The 8,692-nt window shown below is 42.3% G+C and overlaps 1 long non-coding RNA gene across 1 annotated transcript in view; it reads left to right on the top strand.

Annotated features, from left to right (window-relative positions):
• LOC141372487 (uncharacterized) overlaps positions 1-3,481 on the top strand; it is a 19,483-nt gene extending 16,002 nt beyond the window's left edge. Inside the window, exons 2-3 of the long non-coding RNA XR_012377751.1 lie at positions 2,482-2,611; positions 2,911-3,481. This is a non-coding gene — a long non-coding RNA (uncharacterized lncRNA). The remainder of the gene's footprint in view (positions 1-2,481; positions 2,612-2,910) is intronic.
• The last annotated feature ends 5,211 nt before the right edge of the window (positions 3,482-8,692 follow it).

Below are 8,692 nucleotides of genomic sequence, written 5' to 3'. Positions count from 1 at the left end.
TATTTTATTTTATTTTATTTTATTTTATTTTATTTTATTTTATTTTAAAGATTTTTATTTATTTATTTGAGAGCAAGATTGAGGGCAAGGGCTAGAGTGAGAATGAGAGAGAGAGAGAGAGAGAGAGAGAGAGAGCCCAAGCAGGGGAAGGGGCAGAGGGAGAGAGAGAAGCAGACTCCCTACTGAGCAGGGAGCCCAATATAGGGCTTGATCCCGGGACCCTGGGATCATGACATGAGCAGAAGGCAGATGCTTAACCAACAGAACCACACTGGCACCCCAAGGAGATATATTTTAAAACAACTTTTTAATCTATATGAAATGCTGTCAGATATACTCTTATAATTTCTTTTAAAATATAAAGAAATTAACAAAGTTTGAGCTTCAGTTGCTTCCTCTAGGGACTAAGCAAGTAGGCTTATCATCAAAAGCAACTTACAATCTGGCTATAGAAATTTAAATTTTGAATCTTGGAATAACTATCTAAGAGCAGTATTGTATTTGAATACATTTTTCTAATTCATAATGTTGACACCCCAAAAAGTTGGTAGGTTGAACATATGAACTTGACGTATTTATAGGTCAAAAACAGTTGAGTATAGGCGATTTTGTATAGTTCAACTAACCAATTTCTATTTACTGTACAGGTCCAATTTATAATATAAAACGTTATTCTTTTTAAAAAGAAAGAGTTTATTCAAGTCATTGAAAATCCTCTCAACTTATAGGGAGTTCTCTAATTACTTTATTTTAAACAACAAAACACTTTCATGGAAAGACACATTCGCCTGAATTGACCTCAACCAGGCCTACTTTGGGTGTTTTTAGTGGTTACCTGGCGGAATCAATTTTTTGTTGTAATCAAAGAAGTGTTAACACAGATTTAGTAATTACTCCAAAGGAGTTGATCCTACAATTGTAAATTTTTTATTTTATTTTCATTCCATTTTATTTATTTAATTGCGATGAAATATACATAAGCACTCACATTTGCTCTGTTGTGCAACCATTGTCATATCCATCTCCAAAACAATTTTCATCTTGTAAAACTGAAACTCTATAACCGTTTAAATCATAACTCCTCATTCCCCCCCCTTCCTGGGTCCCTGACAACCAGCATTTTTTGTGTCTCTATGAATATGACTATCCAAGTGGCTCATATAAGTGGAATCATACAGTATTTGTCCTTTTATGACTGGTTTATTTCACTTAGCATAATGTCCTTCAGTTTCATCTATTATAGCACATAGCCCCAAAATTTCCTTTTTTAGGGCATAATGATATTTCTTGCATGTATATGCCACATTTTGTTTATCCATTCACCCATTAATGGATGGACATTTGGGATGTTTCCACCTTTTTGGCTGTTGTGAATAATGCTGCCAGGAACATGAGTGTACAAATATCTCATTGTGACCCTGCTTTCAATTCTTTTGTTTAGGGGCACCTGGGGGGCTCAGGTGGTTGAGTGTCTGCCTTCTGTTCAGGTCATGATCTCCAGGTCCTGGGATCAAGCCCCCACACCGGGCTCCCAGCTCGGTGGGGAGTCTCTTTCTTCCTCTCCCTCTGCCTCTCCCCCTGCTTGTGGTCTCTCTCTGTCTCTCAAATGAATAAATAAAATCCTTAAAAAAATTCTTTTGTTTATATACCCAAAAGTGGGATTGCTGGATCATATGGTAATTTTATTTTTTAATTTTTTGAGGAAACACCATGGTGTTTTTCACATTGTACCATTTTATATTCCCACCAACAGTGCACGATGGTTCTCATTTCTTCACATCTTCACCAACATTTGTTATTTTATGGATTCATTTTTTTTATAGTAACCACCCTAATGGGTGTGAGGTGGTTGATTTTATTTTGAACAAGATTTTTTTGCATTCTTTAAAATTTAAATTCAATTAATTAACATGTCATGTATTATTAGTTTCAGAGGTAGAGTTCAGATTTTTAAAGCATACTCTAAATGGTTACTTTACAAGATCACAAATATATATCTTTGAAAAGATTTGAGGAAAAATAGTACCCATGGCTTATAATAAAATTTACAATGACAGCATCAATCCTGAATTTTAAAATTAACAGAAGATGATGTGCTCTGAAAACTGTACTTGAGGAACTAAAAGATGTCTCTGTGAAGAAAGCAACACTAATGTCAAAGTTGCCCATGAAGAATCTGAATCAAATTGTTTCATGAAATGTGTAAGTGGAAAAAAGCAGTATCTCTAAATTAATATTTTATGCATATAATTTTAAATATGTGTATCTAAATTAATAAATTATAAGTAGGCAATTGCCTGTTTTAATTATATCCCTAAAGTTTATATATTTAAATAGACAAAAAAAATTGACATAAAAGTTTATGTGTCCAAAACAGCCAAAAATATGAGGTTAACTTATATTGGGGGCCACCTTCTACCCATGTGTACATATATGATGTTTAATGGTGCTCAATGCACTCATGACTTTCTCTCTTTGCAGAAAGAAACTGGAAGCCTGAGCACATCCTCTGAGAAGAGATCAGAAGTGAATTTGAAAATGACTAGCAAATTTTTAATGGAAAATAACATGAAGAGGTCCTATGTTAGTCCCTAGGATTCAGACTGCAAGGGTATCACAAACGAATTCCTTTGAGGGGCACAGGATGTCATTATTCTAACTATATAATATGTACAGTGGTGGTGATCCTGTACAGAAATAGGGGCAGGTTCATGGTAGACCATATCACAAGCCTCTGGGCACAACTGGGCTGGGCTGGGCGCAAGAAAGAATCAGTTCTTTATTCTCCAAGAGCTTATTAACCTTTGAAATATGTATAGACAGAGGTTCCAGAATTTGCTGCACACTAAAACAAAAGAAAAACCACACATGAAACAGTGAAATAACCTAGAATGTATATGTTTATTTCAGCGAGCAAGCACTGAGTGCCTACTGTATACCAGAGCTTGTGTCAGATGCAAAGAGTATGAAGCTAAACAGGACGTGGCCACCAAGAGCAATGGCACTGATGGCGGCAATTTCTCCAAGCACGGACTATGTGCTGGACATGCTCCTTTATGGTCCTTGAAGCCCTGCATGATCTAGCCCAAGTCTCCATCCTGACTTTAGTGCCTGGTTCTCTCCACTGGCCTTTCCTCTTCAGCCACACTGGTCTTGGATTCTCTGACCACATCAAGGACATTCCATCCTCAGGGCCTTAGCACCTCCTGGTCCTTCCGTCTGGTGTGCTCTTTCCCAAGACCTCTGCAAGACTCAATCCTTACTTTCTTCAAAATCCTCTCCTCAAATGTCACCATGTCAGAGAAAGCTTCCCTCATCACTGTATATAAAGTAGCATATCCCTAGAGCGCCTGGGTGGCTCAGTTGGGTAAGTGTCTGCCTTCGGCTCAGGTCATAATCCCAGGGTCCTGGGATGGAGTCCCTCTCGGGGCTCCCTGCTCAGCAGGGAGTCTGCTTCTCCCTCTACCCCTACCCCCCTGCTCATGATCACTCTCTCTCACTCTGTCTCTCTCAAATAAATAAATAAAATCTTTGAAAAACAAAAGTAGCATATCCCTCCCCACCTACAGTGGACATGGCAATGCACCACCCACACCCCCTTTAAGACTGAAGCACTCATTTCTCCAGGTGCTGGAGGTGATGGCAGTTGATAACTCTAAGCTCTTAGCTCTCTCTGGAAATTTTTTTCCTAGAGGCAGCTCATGGGGCTGATCAAAGCGGGGGGATAAATGCCCAAACCCGTTGCCCCAACTGGGGTCAATTCTGAAAGGCTATCTCAGCTTCAGAGCTGGAATGGGGTCAGCTGAGGCCTTTTACCTTCCTGTGCCTTTGTGCTCCCGTGGGTGTTGATCCTGAGAGCACTCACTGATGAACTCTTGTCATTCTAGCCCCTGTCCCAGAATCTGCTTCCTGGGGAACCAACTCACCATGCCCCCCATCATTCCCTTTCTCCCAACTCTGCTTTATTCTTCAAATAGCTTAGCAGGTCTGATCTTACTGCATATTTATTTGCTTATGTGTCTCTAGCCCTCTATATGTTAGCTCCATGAACGCAGGGACTTTGTGGTGTTCACTGCTGTATCCCTAGAGTAACTAGGGTAGCACTTGGCACAGAGTAGGTGATCAAGAAATATTTGTTGAATAAGTAGATGGGCAGATGAATTAATAAACGCTACTAGGAAATACATGTTGTTGCTGTTGTTGTTGTTGTTGGCATTTTACAGTTGAGGAAACCAAGGCTCAGGAAGGTTAAGTAACTTGTCCAAGGTCACACTGCTGATGATTGGTGAAGTCAGTAGAAAGACTTATAAATGGGATGTTTCAATAGAATGTAGACAGTAAGACATGTGCATTATGTGCTAAGGAAACTAGAAATAAGCCAAATAAAAAGATACATTGGCGGGCAAAGTAAATTTTTCTGCACTAAAACTTGGAAAGAATCAGGGTGTGAAACATTTTTTAAAAAGTCAAGTAAGCATAAAGAAGCATTTCACCTCCCTGGTGAAATAGCTAAATATTCTTGATTCCCAAGTAAGACGAATCAATGCCCAACCCAGCCCTTTATTCAGACCCAAAGCCATCTGAAAATTGGTATTTCTACTAAATTTTCATTTTTTCCTAAAACATCAGTTACTTATCATTTAGCTAGGGTTTGGATCAAAATGGATTAATAGCAAAATTTATGTCATTTCCTATATTCCTGGCTGTTCCAATGAGGCAGGGGCTCAATGGGAATAAGGAAGAACAGTACCTTGTCATACTGAGGATTTCAGTGATGCCAATAGCTGACGGATAACAAGGCTGTGAAAAATGAATCCTTAGAGAAACCTCTACATTTTGATTATAAAACTCTATCTTTAGATAACTGAATAGTTGCTTAGAAAAGTTGCCAATTACTTGTCTTTTTTTTCTCTTCTTGTAAGAAGAAGACTTTTTTTTTTAATGTCCTGAGTTCCTGTCACAGAGAGAAGTGGTGGAAAGTCACACTGTTTTTTGGAAGTAAAACAAGGAGCATCGAGGACCTGAGTGAATAAGATGTTGCAAGGGGGGTTTGAAAGAAGATCGGGTGTCCTACAGCCAAGAGGGAGTCCCGACTTTTCTTTTTCCCAACAAAGAAATAAGTAGCAGTCACTTTGACCTTGTGGGGGATATTTCAAAGATTACAAGTAAAAAAATCTGCAATACAGAAATGTGGAACCACAGAAGAAAAATCAAAGAAGAGCACATGACTTTCCGTGGTTTGCAAAAGAAAAGGTAAAGGAAGCAAGGAGACAGAGTGAGCTACGCCAGAGAGTTAGGGAAAAAATAATGCTTTTACTAGTCTATCAAAGGGAATAAAACCACCAGAGGGAAATGTACCACTAAATAAAGGAGGAAGAGATGAGATGAAGACCCAAACTATTAAAATACTTAACAGACCACATTGCAGATTGAAAGTTCCTGTGCTCATTAGAAATTTCTGACACGATATCCTTTCCTCTAATTATTGAGATGTCAGGGTTGACCACCAGGGAATTGAATTCAACGTGACTGAACTTCACTCATTCACCATCTCCCTTCACCACAGGCTGGTTTGGAGCTGAGTTAGCTTCAGACTGGGGGCACTGGGTGTGGCAGTCTGGAAGGTACAGCCCAAAGGTACGCACCCAGCTTTGCTCCGGTTCTTTCCAGAGACTATGTCACTTTAGCCCACCCCCTACCACCACCTTTCCCCCTGCTTTCCCCACACACAACCCAGGCAGGACTACTCTGGGCTTCCTCCTTCTCCTTCCTCCTTCCTCCTTCACAGCTGTTCACAGAGTGCCTGCTAAGGGCTCGGCCTTGAACCTGCAACAGTGAACAGAACAAAGGTACTGCCAAACCTGGAATCACATGGAAACGGAGACATTAATCAGCTGATCTTACAAAGATTCTATTGCAAATCATGGTGCATACTAAAGGAGCACTGTGAGACGGTACCACGTGGGGCTCAATCCAGCTTGGTGGATCTGGGGAACGTCCCTGAGGAATTAAAGTCTGTGCTTAGAACTGAAGGACAGGCAGTAGGGGTGAATTTGGGAGTGGGGGTGGGGCTTGGAGAGAGATTCCAGGCAGAGGAGGAAGCCGCCATTGCAAAGGCCCTGAGGACAGATGGCATGCGGTGCAGTTGAGGCCCCCAAGATAGCCAGTGTGAATAGCAAGGAAGAAAGTGACACAATACAGGGCAGGAGAGTTGAACTGAGGCCCACCAAGTTGGATTTTGTAGGTTATTTTAAGGAATTGTGTCTACTCCAAGAGTGGTCAGCAAGGCTTTTAAAGGGGTGGGGAGGGGCTTGACCTACCAGATATTTTTATTTATTCTGGTAAGTGGAGCCAGGATCAGCTGAGACTCAATGCAAAATTAAAACATGGGACTTCCTGTTAAAAAATTATTAAGAACTTCAAGGCTGTGACAGCGGAGCATCAAACCAAGCATGGGGCCCTCGTAAGGCCGCCCAGGGTGGAGCAGCCCCTGAGTCCCTAGGTCATTTTGGTCAGGGCGAGTCAGGACAGCTCCATGACAGGTCTCAGCCTCCGCAGCAGTCGGGCCCTCTCTGAGCTCCTGAGCTCCTGAGTTCCGTGAGAAAGCAAGGTGGTCCCCTCACTGTGTAGTTCCAAAGACTATATACAGTTTCATTTCTGGTCTTCAGAGTCTTTAACCAGTAAAAAGAAAGAGAAGTTTAGTTGAGGTAAACATGTGAGAAGAGCAATCAAGCTGAAGGGGAGACCTGGCTTGAGGCTTCAGGATGCATCAATCTCTCTCCAGAGCACTGAGCATCTCTTTCCAGGGCAGAGTCCAGACTAGGGGGAGGCAAGTGAGGCTCCCGGGAGCAAAACTTAAAGAGGCACTTATTCACAAGGTCGTGCAAGTGCAGGGTCAGTCCCTGAGCCTGAGTGCCTCCTTAACGCCTTCTGCCCTCAGCCTGGCTTGCCTCACGCTACTCCAGGCAGGCAGTAGCGTCAGGGCCTCTCACCAGAATGTGTGAGTCTGAAGAGTCTTTGTGAGACCAGGAGGCACCAAGTCACCCTATGCCAAAGGCCTAAAGAGGAGGCCGTCTGTGGGTTGGGAACACTTTGTGGAATACGGTGATGGGGAGCAGGCCCTTTGGACAAGCGCGCTTGAGCCAGGTGAGGGCCTGGGGAGCCCATAGGTATCTTCCTGGCATTACACTCTGCACATGGAGTGACCTGTGTAGGCTCGGCTCAGTCAGAAACAGTTGAGCTGACTTACTTGTCTAGGAATTCAGACAGTCAGCACTGATAGGAAAATAGCTCCACCTGTGTTAGCTCAGCCTCATTTCGTCAACGCTGTATTCATTTCAGTCAAATCTCAACAACACGCAGCCTCCCACCTCTTTATGTGACGAGAAATGAAAGTGATTCTGTTGATCCTGTCTTCCTTTCTTTTTTCACTGCCCTGGCATCTCACCACACATATCCTCCTACCTTCTTCTTACTTCCGCTCACCGTCCCCTGATGTAGCTTCTGCGTGCCCCAGTGATGGGGACAAAGCATTGCAGGTGGTCTCATTTGTGCCAGTAAAGCCCTCTGCAGGTCCCAGAGGGCTGGCTGGGCCCACAGATCACAGCTTCCCAAAGGGCAGGCTATCTTCCTAGAGTAGTTGGACCCCGGAACCCTGCCTGATTTTCTTTCTTCTGTCCATTGCTTCGTCTGGATTTCTGCTCCCCTTTTGCCTTGAAAAGTACAATTACGCCGCAGCGACTGATTTTCCTGGTAGAGGATGGAAAGGCCGTTATTAATTTGTCCTCACGTTAATACACTTCATTTCTTTTCATCTTTATTACCCATCTCTATCTTCCTCAGAGGTCTTGTTTACATAAAACAGGACTCTTGGATGCAGAAAGTGCTGAACGAGTCTCAGCACCACCACTACAGAGCAAACAAGGCACACTTACCCCGTCTAATTACGAATCATTTAACAGTATTAAAAAATGTCTTCAGCAAATGGTGCCAGACAGCTTCTTTCTAGACTTTTTTTAATTACTATAAAGATCAGCCATAAACTAAATTATGAGTTTGGTCTATGACATTCTGGCATTAAGGTCCAACAGTAAGGGCATATATCTTGAACTGGTGCTCAGATTACAGGTTCAGATTAATTTGACTCTTCTTCCTCTCACAAATCCCTTCTTTCCTTCCTCCCTCCCTTCTTGTTTTAACCATTTGCACAGGCAGTGCTACATACAGAGAAAAAGGACTTCAGGGTCCTTAGGCCCCTCAATTCTACTCACATCCTATTTCCTCACCAAAGGATCTCCACTTCAGCAAGACTGAGACGAGAGCCTGAGTTGCTCATCGGTGGATTTGCCTCTCACTGTGACTGTATCCTGGACGAAGAACCGAGAGCAAGTAGTTCCAATAATTAGTTACTGAGTACCTACTGTGAACTTGTCATGGTTTTAAGTGTTGATGAAAACTAAATGTGGGAGCAATTAATTCTATCTTGGTCAGATGGGAAAGCCTATAGAATTCAGAGGATACTTGATTTGGGCTCTGAAGGATGAGTAGGAGTTTACTAGATAGATAAGGAGGAAGGACATGTCAGACAGACAGCCCATGGAAATTGAAAGTATCCCAGGGTTTGGGGAAGGCTGCTGCAGCCTGGTATGATTGGTTTATAGGGATTCTAGGAAGGCATGGCTGGATTGGAAGA

This window comes from Callorhinus ursinus, unplaced genomic scaffold, assembly GCF_003265705.2.
Source record: "Callorhinus ursinus isolate GAN/ISIS: 27379988/994484 unplaced genomic scaffold, GSC_fseal_2.0 scaffold4, whole genome shotgun sequence".
NCBI lineage: Eukaryota > Metazoa > Chordata > Mammalia > Carnivora > Otariidae > Callorhinus > Callorhinus ursinus.
This window is presented reverse-complemented; position numbering and strand designations above follow the sequence as displayed.